Source organism: Peromyscus leucopus, chromosome 10 (genome assembly GCF_004664715.2).
Source record: "Peromyscus leucopus breed LL Stock chromosome 10, UCI_PerLeu_2.1, whole genome shotgun sequence".
NCBI classification, from domain to species: domain Eukaryota; kingdom Metazoa; phylum Chordata; class Mammalia; order Rodentia; family Cricetidae; genus Peromyscus; species Peromyscus leucopus.
The window spans coordinates 91,338,679-91,358,605 of NC_051071.1; the positions used below are offsets into that span (position 1 = coordinate 91,338,679).

The following is a 19,927-nucleotide window of genomic DNA, read 5'->3' on the forward strand; positions in this document are numbered from 1 at the left end:
TCATTCCTTTTCCTCTTGAAATCTCAGCATGTCTTCTCCTGGAGAGCCACAGCTACTGCACAGGACTTCTTTGTTTTTCTTGTTAATATTGCTCAACTGGAAAAGGAGGTTTTTGGAGGGTGGAGAGGCCAAGGGTCTTACTGCATCTATAACCCAAGCAGGCCTCAAGTACACAATCCTTCCTTAGCTACAGTAGTGAGAGGACTACAAGTGTGGTCTTCCACGCCTAGCCAGTCTCTAATCTTGGAGAACACGAAAGCACACAACCCCATAATCACCCAAGATCAGGGTGAGTTCAAACATGAAGGAACCTCACAGGTCAACTTTGGAGAGCTGAGAAGAAACTAAGGAGCAAAGAAACCAAGGCCTTTATAAAAAACCAAGAGAACACCCTTTCCGGTGGACTCCATGCCCTCATGAAGATTCAACTGAAAGCGGTGCTGTTCCACCTCGGGTCTCATGAGGCATTTGTTTTTGAGAGAGGAGGAGAGATACTTTAGCCAACCAGCAGGGTGAGCTAGTGCTAGAAGAAGTCATTTTAAAACCCCCAAAACCTAAAGGCCTAAGTGGCACTATTAAAAGTAGCTATCTACTTTTACTTAGCCCTAATCACAAACAGCACTTTTAGGACAACACCTCAGACACTGTTCAATGTTTACAGATTTACCATGTACAAAACACATCTCCACACCAGATAAATGCAGAAAAACATGAAGACCTATGAATATCCAAATTACAACATCCACCATTCACTCCAACGTTTGATTTTACAAAGCCACCAACTTTAAATTTTTCTATAAGGTCTTCTAAAAACTCTGTTTTCTACAGATTCGGTCTGACAATTCAACAAGCCAACTTCTACATTTACTAGATGCCTTGTGTGACGAAAAAGCAGTCCTAAGATGGTACTCCAAGACAAGCCACACTTCTGTCCCCACAGAGTCACACTGTAAGAAGAGTCCAAATGACTAATCCTACACAACTAAGGGTGTCTCTGGCGTGACAGACACTCAACCATTTTCCTTCTCTTGAGTTTTCAGTCCTTCGGCTACCCATCAGTCTCACTTAAATTCGAGCTCTCTCTTAGAACTTGAACAAACTAAGAAACCTGGAAAGCATCTAAGGCGTGCAAGTGACACTCACTTTATAATTACAAATAACTGCCAAGTAACCCTAATTACTACAAGACTAAGTGTAATTAAATCTACTCAGTGCTGAAAATTATCAACTAGCCTTTAAACTCTCTTAGAAAAAATTAAAAAAAACAAACCAAACCAGTCACTTAAAAAAGCACTTGAAGTGACCCGCACAAGCCCTACAACTTCAGCTGCTTTTGCAGAGCTGACATACAACACACTGTGAGCTCCACCACAGGCAACTCAACACTTGTTGCATGTCCTAAGACCTACACTAACAGTAGTTGGTCTTCAAAGGTCATTCTGAATAGCAGTCTAAGAGGCATGTTTATTTATCTAACCAAACATTACAAAATGACCGGGCAGTGGTGGAGCACACCTTTAATCCCAACACTCAGGAGGCAGAGCCAGGTGGATCTCTGTGAGTTCGAGGCCAGCCTGGACTACCAAGTGAGTTCTAGGAAAGGCGCAAAGCTACACAGAGAAACCCTGTCTCGAAAAACCAAAAAAAAAAAAAAAAAAGAAAGAAAGAAAGAAGAAAGGGAGAAAGGAAAAAGAAAGGTACTGGCATGGTTTTCAGCACCTATTTCATTTCTTAACAATTTCTAGCAATTAATGGCAGTTATCCTGAACTTTCCAAGATTTATCAAGCACATGTTTTTGGGGTTTTGTTTTTAATTTTCACATTTCTGGGTCACATTTGCTTTGGAAAATCTCAAAAATCATATTTAAGCAACAGTGATCCAAAATTATGTAACATTGTTTATTGTCACAGGTGGTCTCACTAACTGCACTAACTGAGCGGGTATCCTCAGTAATACCCTTTGATTTTAAAACCTTTGTTGCCAGATACTAACAAAACTAGGACAGGAGTTGAAAGACCATCTCCATTATACCACTTACTCATACTCAGCATACTGCTAAGAGAATGGGTAAGAACAGGAGCTCTTTTCGAGTTCTTCCTTTGGTAAAACCTGTGTGATCCAGGAATACATCTGACTGTTAACTCTTCTGTATGAGAAAGAAAGCTAAGAAATGGAAAATACGTCTTTAACCCCAGCACTCCAGAGGCAGAGCCAGGTGGACCTCTGTGAGTTCAAGGCCAGTCTGGCCTACAGAGAGTGTCCCAAGACAGCCAGAGCTACAAAGAGAAACCCTGTCTCAAAAACCCAAAAACACGTAACTGGTAAGAACCAAGGAAAACTAAAGTTTTAAGTAATGTTGGAAAGTTCAAATTTAAGTTAATGGTCTAAATGTGTTTAAATAGTCCTTCAAGTAATTGCATTAATGGCATATACAAGGCACCAGCTCTTTTGAAATTCACACTTCAATATTCATTACTTCCAATACAATGCATGATGTAAAACTTACAGCCACATTTTCTAATAGCAATATACAAACCACTGCATTAGAACCAGTAAAGCATCCATGTTTCACCAATCTGAATGTCTATGCTGAGTTATAACTTCACTATAGAATCTCAGTTTCTCTCTTACCAAACCTACCCGAAATACAGTAGAGCTGACTCAACACATGGCCCTGAAGCAGGTCTCCTTGCTTTGAGGAACTGTAGTTAGTTGTTTAGGTTCCGAAATGCTTTGCTTTGTGGGACCAAACACTAACTAAACTACGACACAAGTAAAGCAAATCTAATACACCCCCACCCCCCAATGCAGAAAGCTTGGCATCCGTCAGTACTGGCCAGAACAGATGACTGTGTTTGGTTATTTCTGTGGAAGTTAACGTGTACACAGAACAAGACCATCACTTCAGGGGCCCGAGCTGTAAGTATCCCCTCGTTGAGTTTATCACATAAAATTTGAAATCTAGTATCAAAAGTTTTATAACAACTAATATTTACGTCAATATTACTTAAACAGTTGAAGAAAACTTTTCCACTAATGCCGCTAAACCATGGATGGATCCCAACACGAGAGTCGTCTGTGGAAGTCTCGAGACAAGAAACCACCTAAGTTTCCAATCACGGGGAAGGGTCTGGGGCAACTCATCTTCATGTTCTCGGGAGAGGTGGATGGAGCACACCTGCTTTCCTCTGGCAGAGATTAAGCTCCCAGGGACACAAAGGCCAGGGAATCAGACCTGGAGAGGCAAAAAGCTTTAGCTGGATACCCACCAATATCCTGGCAACCCAAACACTTCGAGTGATTTTTTATTTATTTATTTATTTTACCTCGTGGAGTTACTTCCCAGGCACTTAGCGGCACAAGGTGTTGCAGACCAGTGGGAAGAAGGGGAGGGCTACGAGGTCTTGTCCCCAAGTCAGGGGAGGGGTGTGTGGACAGTTAACGCCGGAGCCGGAGCTCCAGGCCCGGACGGAGCGGGCCCCGCACCGGGCGCCCGCGGACGGGCCGCCCCCGGACCGCCCCGTTACTCGGGGCATTTACGATGGCGACCGCCAGGCTGCCCCGGCCTCCCCACCCCGGCCCCCTTCCCGCTGCCGCTCCCTGGCCGCTCGGCTGCAAGTGACTACACAGCCCCCCCACCCCACCCCGCCAACCACCGCCAAGTCCGAGAGCCCGCCCGGCTCGGCCCCTTTGTGTCCGCCACCGGATCCTCCGCCGCCCGAGCGGAAAGGCCCCCCGCCCGCCCGCCGCCGAGTCCCGCCCCGCGGCGGCCGCCGCCGCTCACCTAAGGTTCCGCGGCCCCCCGCGGCCGCCGCCTCCCGGACCCCGCGGCCCGGGCTCCTTGTGCAGCCGCAACTCCGCCTCCTCGGCCGCCGCCGCCATCTTAGCCTGTGCGGCAAAACGCGTCCCTCCGGATGGTCGGGAGCCAGCCTAGGGCGCCGCGGGCCGGGTCCCCCCCACAACTCCGTCCGCCGCCCTCGGCCCCGCCACCGCCCGAGCCCGGACGCCCGGGACGCAGCCGGGGCCGCCGCCAACCCGACCCGAGAAGACCCCCGAAACTCACAGTTTGGTGCCGTGTGCGTCAAACCGGGGCGACGTTGGGAGCGCGCGGCGTCCCCGCGTCACACGCCGCTCGCACTGTACGCTCCTCGGCTCCAACGGCCCCCGCCGCTCCCCGCTTTTCGCCGGCGGCCTCGGTGCCCACGGCGCAGGCGCGCGGCTTTCCCGCCTCTGCCTGGCCGCGGGCCGCCGGGGGAGGCCGGCGCGGAGCCGAGCGCAGCGCAGCGCAGCGCTCGCTGCAGAGCGCGGCGCCCGGGCCCCGTGGAGCTGCGTGCGTGCGTGCGTGCGGGAGCGCCCGGGCCAACGAGACCTCCGCGGGGGGACGGCAGGAACAGTGCCCCCACTGTTCTCGGGTGCCCAAAAAAACCAAACAAGGTCACCTCCCCCCAGCGGTGACCTAAGCACTCCCAAGGAGGTTCCCGCCCCAAAGTAGGCACGCTCCAAATATGGTGGCGACCAAACTCTGCAAGACCCAAGGACTAGGCATGCCTAGGCCCTTTAAGGTGGAACAGGCCCCGTCTTCGGGTGTCTGCAGTCACCAGTTGGCCAAAATTCCGATTCTTTCTCCTAACTGTTGGAGGAACCAGCTCAAGGACGCAACACGTGCCAGTCCTGACCGTGGAGTACCGGCAAAGAGAGGCTTTATGAGGTTAAACGTGCCAGTTAGAAGATGCCTGGTGGACAGACAAAGCGTCAGGGGTCGCGACTCAATTTTGCCCAGTCAAAACAACCTAAAAGAAACCCAGGATTTGGGCTATGAGGACCCTGCCGAGTTATTTTCTGCCTTGTGGAACATGCCTGGTTTGTCCAAATTGAAGTCACACAAAGAAACACCTGATACGCTGGTTAACTCTTCAGATAATCAATAGATTCCCCTGAGGGTCTTCTAAATCTCCCTTTTAACAAGCGTTCAGCCATGGGCTTCTGAGGGGAGGAGAACACTAATTAGAGGTATTCCCTTTGCTTTTGGACGGAGCCAACAAGTTCCTAACCTGTTGAAGGTGAAATAAACGTTCTACAACAATTAGGCCTGCCTTATTCAATTCTTTGGTTTCCCTGAACTCTTTTCTCATGAAAAACTTTCAAAGTTTTCGTTAGTTAAGCCATAGTCATGAACTGTGCACCTTCAAGATGTCACCGACATTCAGAGGAATGTGCTGTAATTGCATTTATGTGGCAAGAATGAGTCTTTCCCAAAAATGATGCCTTCAGCAGCAGCAAACGTATTCAAATAACAGATATTTTACGATCCACACTAATTGCTTCACCAGCTAACAACTGCTGACACTTGGGGGCTAGCCCGGTGTGCATCGGGCATTCTCCTAACCTGTTCCAGCAAACTGCAACCTGAAGTGGCTAAGAGAGATCAGACTGGTTTCTCAGAGTCACACGACGCTTTGGCCTGTTTCAGAATGTAAGCTTGCCTTCATACACATGAATGGAGAAACAAAATGTAAGTGTGTATATATTTTCAGCCAACTGGGTGGGAGCGAAGCGCATTAAAGATCTACTTATTTTTTTAACCTCGTGAATTTGGATGATGGTTTCATCTGAATCTCTGGCCATGCACCCTTGCTTCCTGTCTGGTGCCCAGGAGGCCTGGTGAGGGCATAGGGAAGCCACTGGCACTGGAGTCACAGATGGGTATAAGTGGCCGTGTGAAAGGTGGGACCTGAACCTGGGTCCTCCACATAACCATCAAATGCTTTTCACCAAGAGCCATGTCCCTGGCCCCAAAGGATGCACTTTAGATTAGATCCATTAACCTGCAGAATTCAAAGGCCCATCAACTGGAACTAAGCCTTTTACACTTGAGTCTTTGGGGCACATTTCAGACATGGATATGTACATAAATATATAGATATAGATATGTAAACATATAGGGAAAGCTATGAATATATTCTGTATATCTTAAAATCCTACATAAACATTCACATTCTATAAATGGTGTTGAACAAATGAATTGGTATAGTTCAACAAAAGTTGAGTATTAGAAGATCAACTCTCAGTTTAGTAGGGGGTAGGGGATGAAAAGATAAAGATTTTAAAATTATAAACAAAACCTCATGAGAGTCAGGAATGATGGTGGATCCCAGCATCCAGGAGGCAGAGGCAGGTGGATCTTTAATTCAAGGCCAGCCTGGTCTATAAAGAAAGTTCCAGGACAGCCAGGACTACACAAAGAAGTCCTGTCAAGAAAAAGTGAATGAATGAATGAATGAATGAATGAATGAATAACCTCATGAAACACAGTAGAAAATAGATTCAGTATACAGCTACTTACTAAAAACTCTACCTAAATTTAACATGAGTCAGAGAGATGGCCCAGGTGGCAAAGTACACACTGTGCAATGTGAAGACTGGATGGAGTTTAGATCCCAGAACATGTGTAAAAGCTGAATGGATATGGCACCAGGTCCATAACCCCAGCCCATGAGAGGCAGAGGCAGGGGCTCCCTAGAGAAAGTTGGCTACCCAAACCAGCCAACTCTTCAGGCTCCAGGCTCAGCAAGAGGCACTGCTGGACCTGTGAGGTAGAAAGCAATGGAGGTTACAGCAGCATCAATGTCAGGACTCCACAGGCATGCCTGTGTGCAGATGCACCCCTCACATACATGTAATCATTCACTCGACCACCACAGAAAAAAGAAATATATCTACTGTTCTACTCTATCATATCAAAACCAGATGAGATTGTAGGAGCCTGCTGAGAAAGAAAACAGTGGGCCATGGAAATTTACTGTAAAATATCTAAGGAATGAGTAGAGAAGTGCATGTTAGTTTTGCATCACTCAAAATACCCTAGAGAAACAAATCAAAGTCACAATTTTGGTCCATGGTTATCTGGCTCCCTGCTGGATCAGAGAAAGAAGCCTGGTGGAATGTTGCTGCAAGGGAAAACTACCCTATCTCGTTCCAACCAGAAAGCAGACAGAATGAAAAAACAGCGTCAGGGGTCAAAATACCCTCTTCCAAGGCCCACTTCAGCGACCCGCTGCCTCCTCCTAGAACCCATGGCCTCTCAGTAACATCTTCAAACTGTGAATCCATCGGTGGGCTGGTCCACGGGGGAAGTTAATTCTCATAATCCAGTCATGTCCAAAGGCCGGTAAGCTGTCGAGCAAGCCTCTAATGCGAAGCAGTCAGGGGACCGTTCAGTCTCAAAGAATAACAAAGCACAGGAAAATAAACAAAAGGACACAGAGATAAGACAGGGCTCGGGCAAGACAGCAGCACCAAAGGAGCAACGAGGAAGGGCAACAGATTGTTGTGACCAATGGCCCCAAACATCCGTGGTATACGACAGGAGGCCTCCCTTCTTATTCCTGTCACACCCCACTGCCTTCAGTTGGGGTCATTATCTGGGGAACTGACGTTTCCCCATCACACACTGGCAGAAAACACTTCTCAGTTTCCAGTAGCCGGCACTCCAGGCAGGGGCCCCACTTACCGCAAAGACAGACTATAGAATGTAGTTTATTATATTCCATGGAGGTAAATGAGACTTCTGGGGAAAAGTAGAGTCCCTAAGTAAATGTAGCAAAGAGGTCATGAAAGACGTGTGTGTGTGTGTGTGTGTGTGTGTGTGTGTGTGTGTGTGTGTAAGATCATTGGTGACTCTAGTATTGAGTGACTCCTTCCAGTGTGGTTTTGGTAATAAGGAAATAAAAGGGGGAAGAGGAAACCGGGACTCTCAATTACAGGAGGTTGATGCGGTGGTTTGAAAAATGGCACCTATAAGCTCATGCATTTAAATGCTTGATCATCGGGAAGTGGTAGTACTTGAGAAGGATTAGGGGTGTGGCCTTGTTGAAGTAAGTGTGGCCTTGTTGGAGGAAGTGTGTCACTGGGTATGAGCTTTGGGGTTTCAAAAGCCAAAGCCAGTCTCAGTGTCTCTTTCTCCCTGCTGCCTGTGAATCTGGATGCAGAACTCTCCGCTCCTTCTCCAGCACCATGTCTGCCTGCATGCTGCCTTGCTTCCCACCATGATGAAAATGGACTAAACTTCTGAAACTGTAAGCCAGCCTCAAATAAATGTCTTCCTTTAGAAGAGTCGCCGTGATCATGGTGTCCCTTCACAGCAATAGAAACCTGACTAAAACAGTTGATAAGATGAAGCAATTGACTCACACAGCCGAGAGACAAATACAAACTCAGAGGGAAATCCCTCTACCTCTACCGCCAACCAGCCAGCCTTCTCCTGGTAAATAGCCACACCCACTACGCTTTCGTCAAGTTTTCGCACACATAAAACTTGGCATACTTCTTTGTTGTTCATTTTTTTCCAGTCAAAGAATCCAAATATTCTATATTTTCTTGACATCCATCAAAAGAAAGAAGGCATCTACAGTTTCAGCTATTCCATGCTTTATTAAAGAAAGAGCGCAAAATAGTAAGCCAGTGAATTAGGTCATATGTACGATTGTTCCTGCAGTCAAAAATGGGGAGATACTGTTGAGCAAATGCATTCCTTTAGCTACACAACAATAACTTGAGGTGTGGTGGTTTAAATACAGATGAAATTAAATCACTTCCAAAGGACATGGACTCTCTAACAACCATTTTTATATTTATTTGTTTATTTTTGGACACAGGGTCTTTATAAGTTCAGACTGGCCTCAAAATCCCTTTGTAGTCAAGGATGGCCTCTAACTTCAGACCCTCCTGCCTCACCCTCCTAAGGACTAGGATTATGTCATTTACCACCATATCCTGTTTATACAGTGCTGGGAATTGAACCCAGGCTCTGTGCATGCTAGGCTAGCACTCAAACAGCTGAGCTACATTTCCAGCCCTCTACTGTGGTATTGTGTTCCCCCAAATATTGTGCATGCTAGTAAACTTATCTGGGGTCAGAGACAGAACAGCCACAATATTAAACATAAAGAATAGGCAGTGGTGGCACTCACGCCTTTAATCCTAACATTCCAGAGACAGAAATTCCTCTGGATCTCTGTGAGTTCAAGGCCACATTGAAAACAGCCAGGCATGGTGACTCACGCTCTTAATCCCAGGGAGTGATGGTAGAAGGCAGAAAGATATATAAGGCGTGAGGACCAGGAACTAGAATCATTTGGCTGGTTAAGCATTTCGCTGGTCAAGCTTTCAGGCTTCTAGCAGCAGTTCAGCTGAGAGCCATTGGGATGAGGACACAGAGGTTTCCAGTCTGAGGAAACAGGATCAGCTGAGGATCCGGCGAGGTGAGCTAGCCTTGTTCTGGTTCTCTGATCTTCCAGTTCACCCCAATACCCGGCTCAGGTTTGATTTTATTAATAAGAACTTTTAAGATTCATACTACACTCTACCAAATACTATTTACTTAAAGTTCTATAACCATGTTGAAAGAAAGAGAGAGTGACATCTGTGACCTTTTGTCCTAGTTAGGATTACCACTGCTGTAATAAAACACCATGACCAAAAGCAACTTGGGGAGGAAAGGGTTAATTTGGCTTGCCCTTCCACATCTCAGTCCAACACTGAAGGGAATCGGGACAGGAACACAAACTGGGCAGGAACCTGGAGGCAAAAGCTGATGCAGAGGGGTGCTGCTTATGGGCTAACTCCCCCAGGCTTTCTCGGCCTGCTTTCTTCTTCTTCTTTTTTTTTCCTTTATGGAAAATTTATTGCAACGCTCCAACAGCACATCACTTTTTCTTTTCAACATCTTGCGCTGCAGCTTCCTTTGCCCTCTTTGCTCGGATGCCAAAGAGCCGGGCATTGGCCCGCGCCATGCGAAGACTGGCAAAAGCCATCTCTTCTGTGATGACCCTGGCTTTCTCCTTTTTGTAGACATTCCGGATGGGCATCACAGATCCCGTTAGCCAGGTGGCCAATTTAAGTTCTCCAGCAGAACTGTCTCCCCTCTTTGGAGCAGAAGGCTTCCTGGGGAAGAGTATGAGCTTGGAGCGGTACACCTTCAGGCGCTGCACATTGGCCTGTAGTGATTCAGTAGATTTTTTTCCACCTCCTTGGGTCCACAAAAATGCCGATGGCGCGCTTTCGCCTGCCGGGCCTTGCATCTGCGGATCTTGCGTGCCGGCTGGTTGAACCAAGTGTCCACTCGCTGCTGCCAATCCTTGTGGAAGTGGGCTTCAGGATCATACCATTCCGGCTGGGCGCCACGGCTTCCTCCAGTGCAGGAGAACGGCCAAGCAGAAAGGACCAAGCGCCGCAAAGCACCCTGGGGTTGCAGAGAGTCTCACGGCCAGCTTTCTATAGAACCAAAACCCACCAGCCCTGGCATGGCACCGCCCACAATGGGCTGGGCCCTCCCCAATCAATCACCAGTTAAGAAAATGCCCTACAGGCTTGCCTGCAACTCAGTCTTACAAAGGTGTTTGCCTAATTGGGGCTCCCTCCTCTCAGATGACTTTAGTTTGTGTCAAGATGTCATGAAACTGCCCAGCACAACTGACCCCTTGTCAGCTTGACACACAGACACATCACTGTGAAGCCACAGCCTCTCCTTTCTTGTTCATGCCCAATGGTCACGCATTAATAAAGACATTACAGTATAAGACATTTTAGAAACTTAAAAAGCCCCGTGGCCTTTAAAAATTCAAACACTTAAAAGGTTCAGTCTCTTTTAAGATATAATGTCTCTCAACTGTGGGTTCCTACAAAATAAAAAATAAGTTAAATATTTTCTTACTTCAAGATGGAAGAACCATGGCACAGTCACAATCAAATCAAAGCAAACCCAAACTCAAGTGTGTAAATAACACAATGGCCAGTGGCTGGGACTCACTCATGATTTTGGGGGGGGCTTCCCCAAAGGGCTTGGGTCACATCTCTGGTTCTGAACTCTGAAGTACACACAGCTTGTCTTCTCAGCTCAGGCAGGCTTCACTCCACAGCTGCTGCTGTCTTAGTGGTGTCTCCAAAATGCTGGGGTCCCTTGCTGCAACTGGGCTGCATTTTCACCAAACGCATCTCCTGGGATTTCTTCAGGGACTCCAGCCCCGCCACACAGCACCAGGCTTCAGCTGTTCTCCATGGCCCCTTCATGCCTTCAAAACCAGTACCACCTGGGTGACTCTTACACCACCAAGTTTGGGTGCCACTTGGCACCTCTAGAACACAGCTTCTGTATGTGGACTCAAAAGAAACACTTCCCAGAAGACTTCACATCAGTGATGCTGGTCTCTTCTTAATCACCTACTGCTTCCCAGAGTCGGTGGTGAGCATGGCTCCCCAGAGCTGGCAGTAAACGTACCTCAGCCATGTTGGGAAGCTGAGGGGGGCAGAGTCAACAGCCAAAGTCACCGTGCAGTTTAACAGTTTTAAAATCTCTCCTGGTCAGAGAAAGATTATAGATTTACAATAAGACAAATTCAGATGGAATAAAATTCTAAACGGTTTACAATGTGTGTAAAAATGTACATAGTTGCCGGGCGGTGGTGGCGCACGCCTTTAATCCCAGCACTCGGGAGGCAGAGACAGGCGGATCTCTGTGAGTTCCAGGCCAGCCTGGGCTACCAAGTGAGTTCCAGGAAAGGCGCAAAGCTACGCAGAGAAACCTGAAATCTCAAAAAACCAAAAAAAAAAAAAAATGTACATAGGCTCGAAAGAGAGGAAAACGAGTATAGGCAATTATATAAAGAAATAAATAGTTTTAAAAAATAAAGCCTTTAAAGAGACAATGAAAGTAATATAAAAGAAATAGCCACATAAAGATGGAAATTACACAGAGAGTTTATATTATGTGTATTGTGTTTTCTTTAATTTTTTTTTGTCTGTTAATAAGCTAACTACAGAAAGGTATTTGACTATAAAGGCTGCTAAGTTAAACCAATACATATATTTTAAAGGTATCTTGACTTCAAAATTTGGATCTAAGGATATGTTGCTTTGGAAAGGAGGCTCAGCTTTTGTTTCCACAGGAAGCAAGAGGTTATGGGTTTGTTCCAGGTTATGATGGATCAGATTTGATCAAGCTAGACCCCCTGAACCTTGACAGATGGTATCTCTCAACAAAGGTTATAGCTGGTCTTCCCAGGACTTGACCATTATCCCAAATTTTCTCAGGACCCCCATAAGATTGCCAGCACCCCCAATTAGCATGCAGTAGTATGAAAAGCTATGCCAAATTCCCAAAATATTGTTTATAAGTGTTTATTTTTACTTAAAGGGGGTTGATTATAAATGCAATTTCTTTCTAAAGAAGAAAAGAGGATATAGATGGGATGAAAGGGTAGATTATTGAATCTACTTTTAAAGAGCAACAACTTGTTTGAAATGTTTTATACTGCCACGGATTTTAGTTTATTGATACAAATTTATTAAGTTTTTATGTGCACAAAGGAATATTTCAATTAGGTAGGTAATCTTCAAACACTTCAAAGACCTACAGAATATGGCATTTACAATGTTTTAAGAACTTAGACATTTCTGGACAGTGAGACATGGCAATACCAGTCTACTTCAGAGGAGATAATGGGCATCGAAGAAGCTCCATATGGAGTTTGTTTTCTTTGCGGTACAAGTTAACCATTTGGGCAAGAAATTGCTCTTGCCTGGACTGCCTGACAGTATGTTGTATAAACTGGACATGCAGGACCCATAGGAAGGTAACTTTGCAAAATGAGATGGTCCTTCAGCTACTGCTTCACAGAAGATACATCAGACATTCTGCAGAACACAAAGTGACTGATGAACTTTGCCAATGGGTGAGACAATTCTTCAGATTTCCTGTTCACTAAAATGTCTGCCAGAGACTCTAGGCCTGTAGGCTGAAGATGGACATTGCAGAGGAACTTTGGGTGACTGTCCAGGCAGCCAGCTGTCTCTGTCATTTCTAGAATTTTAGAAGTTGCTTACAATGAACTTCCTGTTTACTTAGGTAATATTATATCCTTCTGGGATCTTTGATGGAGTTGAAGACTAGATAGTTATAATTATACTTTTCCTTTAGTCATGAAAAAGATAAATTAGATATAAAACTTTAGACTCAGAAAAATAGGATGGATGATAGAATATTTTCTTTAATTTTGCCAAATACAAATATACTAGATATTGTAACTGTAATTCTTGCTTCATATCTGTTTTGTTATATATAATTTTACTATGTTAAAACCTTCCTTTTTTATTAGATAGAAAAGGGGAAGTGCTGTGGGATGTCTTTCTGTATGCTGTGAATATGTGTGGCTCCTATTGGATAATAAATAAAGCTGTTTTGGGCCATGGCAAGAAAGCTTACAGCCAGGCAGGATATCTAAGCAGAGATACAGAGAGAAGAAAGGTGGAGTCAGAAGAGATACCAGCCTGCCGCCCAAGGAACAAAAAGATGCCGACAGACTGGCAACGCCATGGCCACGTGGCAACATATAGATTTGTAGAAATGTGTTAATTTAAGATGAAAGAGCTAGCTAGCAAGAAGCTGGAGCCATAGGCCATACAGTTTGTAATTAATATAAGCCTCTGTGTAATTATTTTATAAGTGGCTTCAGGACCTCAGGTGGGAGAGATTTGTAAACTTCCATCTACAATAGAGTGAGATCTTTGTCTCATGACATGCTCCCACAGGCCCCACAGCAACAGAACCAACCCATGAAACTATGGGCAAAAAGGAAAAAAAAAAATAAATAAATAATTCTCCCACTTCTGAGTTGACTGAATCATGTGTCACATTGCAGCGTCAGCAGCTGACATCTAGTGAGGACATCTAGAGCCACTTTCCTCCAGGACCTGACTCTCTGCAGCTGAGAATCAGTTCACAATCAGAATTTACCAAGTTTGGGTAGATAAAATTCATAAGAGAGAAATGCATAAATCACATACCAAATAATATAAATTTATGGAAACTTTTTTGCTGCCACGCTCAATGAAATACTCAGCAAAACTGATCAAAATATTTCCTGCCTGTAGAGAAGGGTATTATACCAGGAACACCTGGAGTACTAGTCAGGGTGCTCTGGGGGACAGACCAGAGAAATAACACGCTGACATGATACAGTCTGGGGATTCCAGGACGCCATCTCCACAAGGCTGGCTGGTCTGGTGCTGCAGGCTGGGAGGAATCCTGCAGAGCTGCTGGTCTTCATTCCCACTGGAAACCTGAAGCCAGCAGAGGAATACAGCTTTGCCATGGAGAGCAACAGCAAGCAAGCAAAGGCAAAAAGCTTTCTCCGTCCACCTCCTTCATCTGGGCTGCCACCCATTTATCTGGGCTGCACCGTTTAAGGTAGGTTTTCTCACTTCAAATAACCCTGATGGAGAAAAATCCCTCACAGGGATGCCCGGCAGCCTGTCCAGTTGATCCCAGATCCAAGATGAATCTGCACACCCAGTAACTTGCTTCATACACATGGAACTAGATGAATATGATTTTAGCAGATGGTTCAACAAATTTAAAAGATTTTTGTAAATGTTTTTATTTAATGTGTGTGAATGTTTTGCTTGCCTGTGTGTATGTACACCACTTGTGTGCCTGGTGCCTGTGGAAGACAGGAAGAGTGAAGTTGGAAGAGGGTGTCTGATGTCCTGGAACTGGAGTTGTGGATGATTGTGAGTGGTCCTGTGGGGATGGGGAACCAAACCAGGGTCCTCTGCAAGGACAAGTGTTCTTAACTGCTGAACCCTCCTAATAGCTTCGTGGTTTCTCAAACTTCGACTGCAAATTGTGCTCTGATGAGCTTGATCCACTAACACACTCTCACAAGGAAAAGGACTTTTATTTCCCATAAAGATTTGTAATAATATGTAAACAATGTATCATAAAGTAAAAAGAAATGAGACATGATCCGTGGATGTTTAAATCTATATTTTATCATTTTTATAATACTTGTTCACTATTGTGACATCTTTACAATTTACCTTAAAAACAGTTTGTAACTGGCATTTTTTTTTCTCTTTCCAAAGAGTTCAGGAAAAAAAATGGCACATCTTTCAACCATCGATATCTTAGAATCAATCAAATAGGGTAACTGCTTGGCATTCACAGGAGATCCCTGTGTTCTGGTAAATTGAATTCTGTGAACTTTGCCGTGGTGTGACTACATCATTACTTAGACCATCACAGTTCAAAAATTATGTCAAGCTCAATTCATCAGGCATTCATAACTGAAGTAAGTCCCAAAGGGATGCAGGACACCAAGGACACTTCAGCCACAGGGTGTTTGCCTTTACAGTAACCCAGACTCCACTGAAGTGGGACTTTCTTTTCAATGCTAAATAGTTTATTAGAGGTTCTTATGTAGCCGTAAGGACACTTGATTCTTTCTCTCAGATTTATCTTTTTTGTATAAATGTTTGTCTGCATATATGTCTGTATACCACACACACACGGCTCGTACCTTTGGAGGTCAGAAGACGGTGCTGAATCCCTGACCTGGAATTAGAGATTATTTAGAGCCACAGTGTGGGTGCTGGGAACCACACCCAGGTCCGCTGCAAGAGCAGCCAGTGCTCTTAGCTGGTGGGTTATCTTTCCAGCCCCTCCCCCATTTTTGATATAGGATCTCATGAATTCCTCACTGTGTAGCAGAGGGTGACCTTGAACTTATCCTTCTGCTTCCAACTCTGTCATTCTGAGATTACAGGCAGGAATCACCACATCTATACAGTGCTGAAGATCCCGTCTAGGATTCCACGAACGCCAGGACAGCGTTCCACTAACTGAGCTATAACCTCAGTCCCAGGACATTTTGTTCTTTGCCCTCAGAAATAAGTCTTCCATCTGACAAGTTAATAAACCAAGACTCATTAGTTAAGAACCTTTCCTAGAATTTCACGATGTAGGCTCAAGCTGGGGGATTCTGACAGAACAGGTCATTTCTCTCAAGGCGTTTTATCTTCAAGACTACTTATAAATATCCATAAAGACAACTTTAAGTGGTGAAATGCAGGCAGTGTGAGATAAAACCACTCCTTTCCGATATCAAGCTGAAGGCAAGACTAGAGGAATGAGATACGATGGGGCCACGGAGGAGCAGACTAGGAAGTCCAGGCAGGTAGGTCAGGTGACCTCCTCTGAGGATTCTTGAGGCTTCAGAGGACCAGAAACAGTGTGTCTGAGCATGACCTCAGAGAAGGGAGAAAGGCGATGCTACCCAAAGGGGTGGTGAGAGAAAGAGGTAAATCCCCGTCCTTTATGAGCTGCCCAGGGGGAGATCCGATCACAAACCAATATCTCAACTCCACACCAAGGTGAAATAGACAACACTGTCTCCAGGGAAGAGGAGGCTAGCGGGCCAAACTCCTGCCTTGTCCATCCTCAAAACATTCCTCACCTCCCTCATGTACCTTTCTGCAGCTGTCTGCTGGTAACATAACCAGACTGAATGATTATACCACCCGACTCCTCCATCTCAGGTATGATTGGTGAAATGTGCTGAGGGCAGCCTGTCTGCTTCTCAAATCACGGGGTTTGACTCATCTGGATTGCTAGAGAAAGCAGCCTGATTACCAACTGATGTAAGCACCCACATGGGGTGGGTGTTGGGAGCACTCTGTATTATTGGTGTGCTCACTGCTCGTTCTATCATCTATCTATCTATCTATCTATCTATCTATCTATCTATCTATCTATCTATCTATCTCTATCATCTATCTATCATCTATCTATCTATCTAGCTATCATCTATCTATCTCTATCATCTATCTATCTATCTATCTATATCTATCATCTATCTATCTAGCTATCATCTATCTATCTATCTATCTATCTATCTATCTATCTATCTATCTATCTCTATCATCTATCTATCTAGCTATCATCTATCTATCTATCTATCTATATCTATCTATCTATCATCTATCTATCTATCTATCTATCTATCTATCTATCTATCTCTATCATCTATCTATCTATATCTATCTATCTATCATCTATCTACCTATCTATATCTATCTATCTATCTATCTATCTATCTATCTCTATCATCTATCTATCTCTATCATCTATCTATCTAGCTATCATCTATCTATCTATCTATCTATCTATCATCTCCTCTTCTTCTATCTATCTATCTATCTATCTATCTATCTATCTATCTATCATCTCCTCTTCTTTTTCTTTCTCTGCTCAGGACTTCATGCAAACTAGGCAAGTGTTTCATCACCAAGTTACATCATCCCACCCTTTAACTTTATTTTTGAATGACATGTAAAACTTAAAAACTAGACATATGATTAGAGTTTCATGTAATGTTTTGATATATGAATGCATCATGTAATGCTTAAATCAAAGTAATCATCTCAGGGCTGGTGAGATGGCTTAGCAGTTAAGAGCACTTGCTGCTCAGTCCTGAGGACCAGAGGTGAGATACCAGCACCCTTGTAACAAGCTGGGCATCTAACACATGCCTTTAACCCCAGCTCCTATGACTCCAGAAGAATTGCTGGGACTTGCTAGTCTAGCTGAGAAAAATGTAAACCCTAGGTTTAGGAAGACACCCTGACTCAAAGGACTAAGTGGGGTGTGATCAAGGGGGATACCTAACATCTACTTCAGGATTCTATGTGGGCATAGGCACTCATGTGTGGACATATTGTCACGCAGAGACATATACAGACATGTTCATTAATAGGTAAATTCTTGTAGCTGAAGTTATCCTGTTCCTGCCCAGCTCCCGAGGCCCTCAGACCCTAGCAAACACACAGACACTTATATTATTTACAAACTGTATGGCCTAATGGCTCAGGCTTCTTGCTAGCTGTTCTTATATCTTAAATTAACCCATTTCTATTAATCCATAAGTTGCCACGTGGCTCATGGCTTACCGGTATCTTTTTTTTTTTTTTTTGAAACAGGGTTTCTCTGTGTAGCTTTGCACCTGTCCTGGAACTCACTTGGTAGCCCAGGCTGGCCTCAAACTCACAGAGATCCGCCTGCCTCTGCCTCTGCCTCCCGAGTGCTGGTATTAAGGCGTGCTCCACCACCGCCCAGCAGCTTACCGGTACCTTAACATGTTGCTTCTCATCAGTGTCTCCCTGCCTCAGCCCTCCACTCCCCAGCATTTTCCTCTCTCTTTGTCCCGCCTATCCTATACTTCCTGCCTGGCTACTGGCCAATCAGCATTTTATTTATCAATCAATCAGAGCAACACATTCACAGCATAGAGAACATCCCACATCTCCTTAAACATTTACCATTTTGTCACGGTGAAAACAACATTCTCTCTCATAGCTTTTTGAGACGCTCTGCACATTGCTGTGTGTAGCCATCTTGCCGTCTACCTCGTCAGCGCTTCTTACTCGTAAGTCAGTGTCTGTTCACCAGCCTTCCCCCAGGGCTTCCTATTTCATTTCTTCATCTCAGATAACCACCTTGACCACCATTCCGTGGCACCAACTCATTTACATTCCCCATATCAGAAAGAATGTACAATATTTGTCTTTCTGAGCCTGGCTGGAACATGGGAGTGCAGATGTCTCTTCAACATTTTGAATTCTTTTTTGTCATAGTTCAGATTGGAGAGGTGGTGGTCCTGTTAGTTTCCTCATCCCCACCCCCGTTGGCAGGGTCTCTGCAGTCGTCACTGTGAGCCTTCTGCTGGCTCTCCTACTCCCCTACACAGTACCTTCATATGCCGGGAACCTGCACAGCCCCGGCCCATGACCTGAAGTACACATGTTCACAAGCAGTGCTGAGACCCCTAGTCTGAGTGTTTCTTTTCATACACTGTTCTATAAATACTTTCCTGTGAGGTATTAGGGCCCACCATTTCAACTAAATATCCCTCCCTCGGAGAGGCTTGCCCTCTGCCTCATACACACATATACATTCTATGCTTCCGTTGCATTTACTTATGTTGTGTGACATTAAATCCCACCATAAAAAAATGGGCTCCACAGGGCAGTACAACAGAGCCAACCAATCCTGTTAGCAAAGCTGTGGGTGAGCCAGCCCCAAAGTTGTGAGCATGGGAGGGCTGTCCCCACTACTCACCTGTCACATGGTGGCATGGTAGGAGAGAGATGCCCCCCACTGCCCCTCAACACCCGAGCCAGATGAGAGAGCTGACCCTGGCATCGTAAGATCGGGAGGGCTGGCCCCACCCCTCATCTGCTGCAGCCTCGGGAGAGTGGCCCCGCCCCCATGCCTGGGCAGCACAGTAGAGCCGGCCCTGATCTGACCCCGAGGACACAAAGGCAGGAGAACTGCCCCGCCCCTCGCTCATCACCGCAAAGGGTGACCCAGCCAGGGCAGTGCTGGAGAGCTCACCTCGATGGTGAGGACAGGGGAGAGCTGGCGGGCTGACCAACCCTGCAACTACCCAGGCCCAGAACCAGGGTTATGAGTTAGCCCACCCCGATATCCACCCCATCTGTGATCTGCGGGAGCACATGAAGAGGTTGGTCCTGTAGACCCAAAGCTGCCGCGTTTCCATAACACAGGGCAACAGCAGGACAACCAAGGAGTCCCAGTGAGGGCCCAGCATCTATAGTGCAGCAGAAACCAGAGGCCTCACTTAAACCAACCAATGACTCTGCAATGAACACTTGCAAGTAAAGACATATGGACAAAAGGGTTTACTGTGTGACTGACTCACTGTGTCACGCCACAGCTTCCATGACGAGATCCACACCCTCCCCATTTTTCTTTTCTTTTTTCTTTCTTCTCTTAAATTTTATCTGGGGGGTGGGGAGGGGCGCTGCAAGGGCAGAGGGCGGATATGCAGGGTTGGGAAATGAATGGGATCCAGATGGATGATGTGAAAGACACAAAGAATAAATAAAAAGACAGTTTTAAAAAAATGGGCTCCAGGAATTCAATTTCAGAAAGTAGAAAGTCACTTTATCGTGAGATTAAGGAAGTGGCTGGATTAAGTCTGCACAGCAGCAAACTGTCCTCTAATACTACTTATACCCACAGACCAAAGCAGCTCCCAGCTCAGTCAGAGAAGCCCCTTCTAACAGTGGCGG

General features: G+C 45.5%; 1 protein-coding gene and 1 pseudogene across 11 annotated transcripts in view; both read right to left on the reverse strand.

Moving 5' to 3' along the window:
- The window catches only part of Znf644 (zinc finger protein 644), a 78,435-nt gene extending 74,169 nt beyond the window's left edge, over positions 1–4,266 (reverse strand). For 3 of the 11 annotated variants that reach the window (XM_037209265.1, XM_037209267.1, XM_028867352.2), the window contains exon 1: positions 4,065–4,206. The gene's annotated coding sequence lies outside the window, so the exon portion shown is untranslated. The other 8 variants (XM_028867351.2, XM_037209268.1, XM_028867359.2 and 5 more) reach the window with 8 other exon arrangements.
- A 5,392-nt stretch (positions 4,267–9,658) lies between these two features.
- Positions 9,659–19,182, reverse strand: LOC114691879 (annotated as a pseudogene).
- Positions 19,183–19,927: the final 745 nt, after the last annotated feature.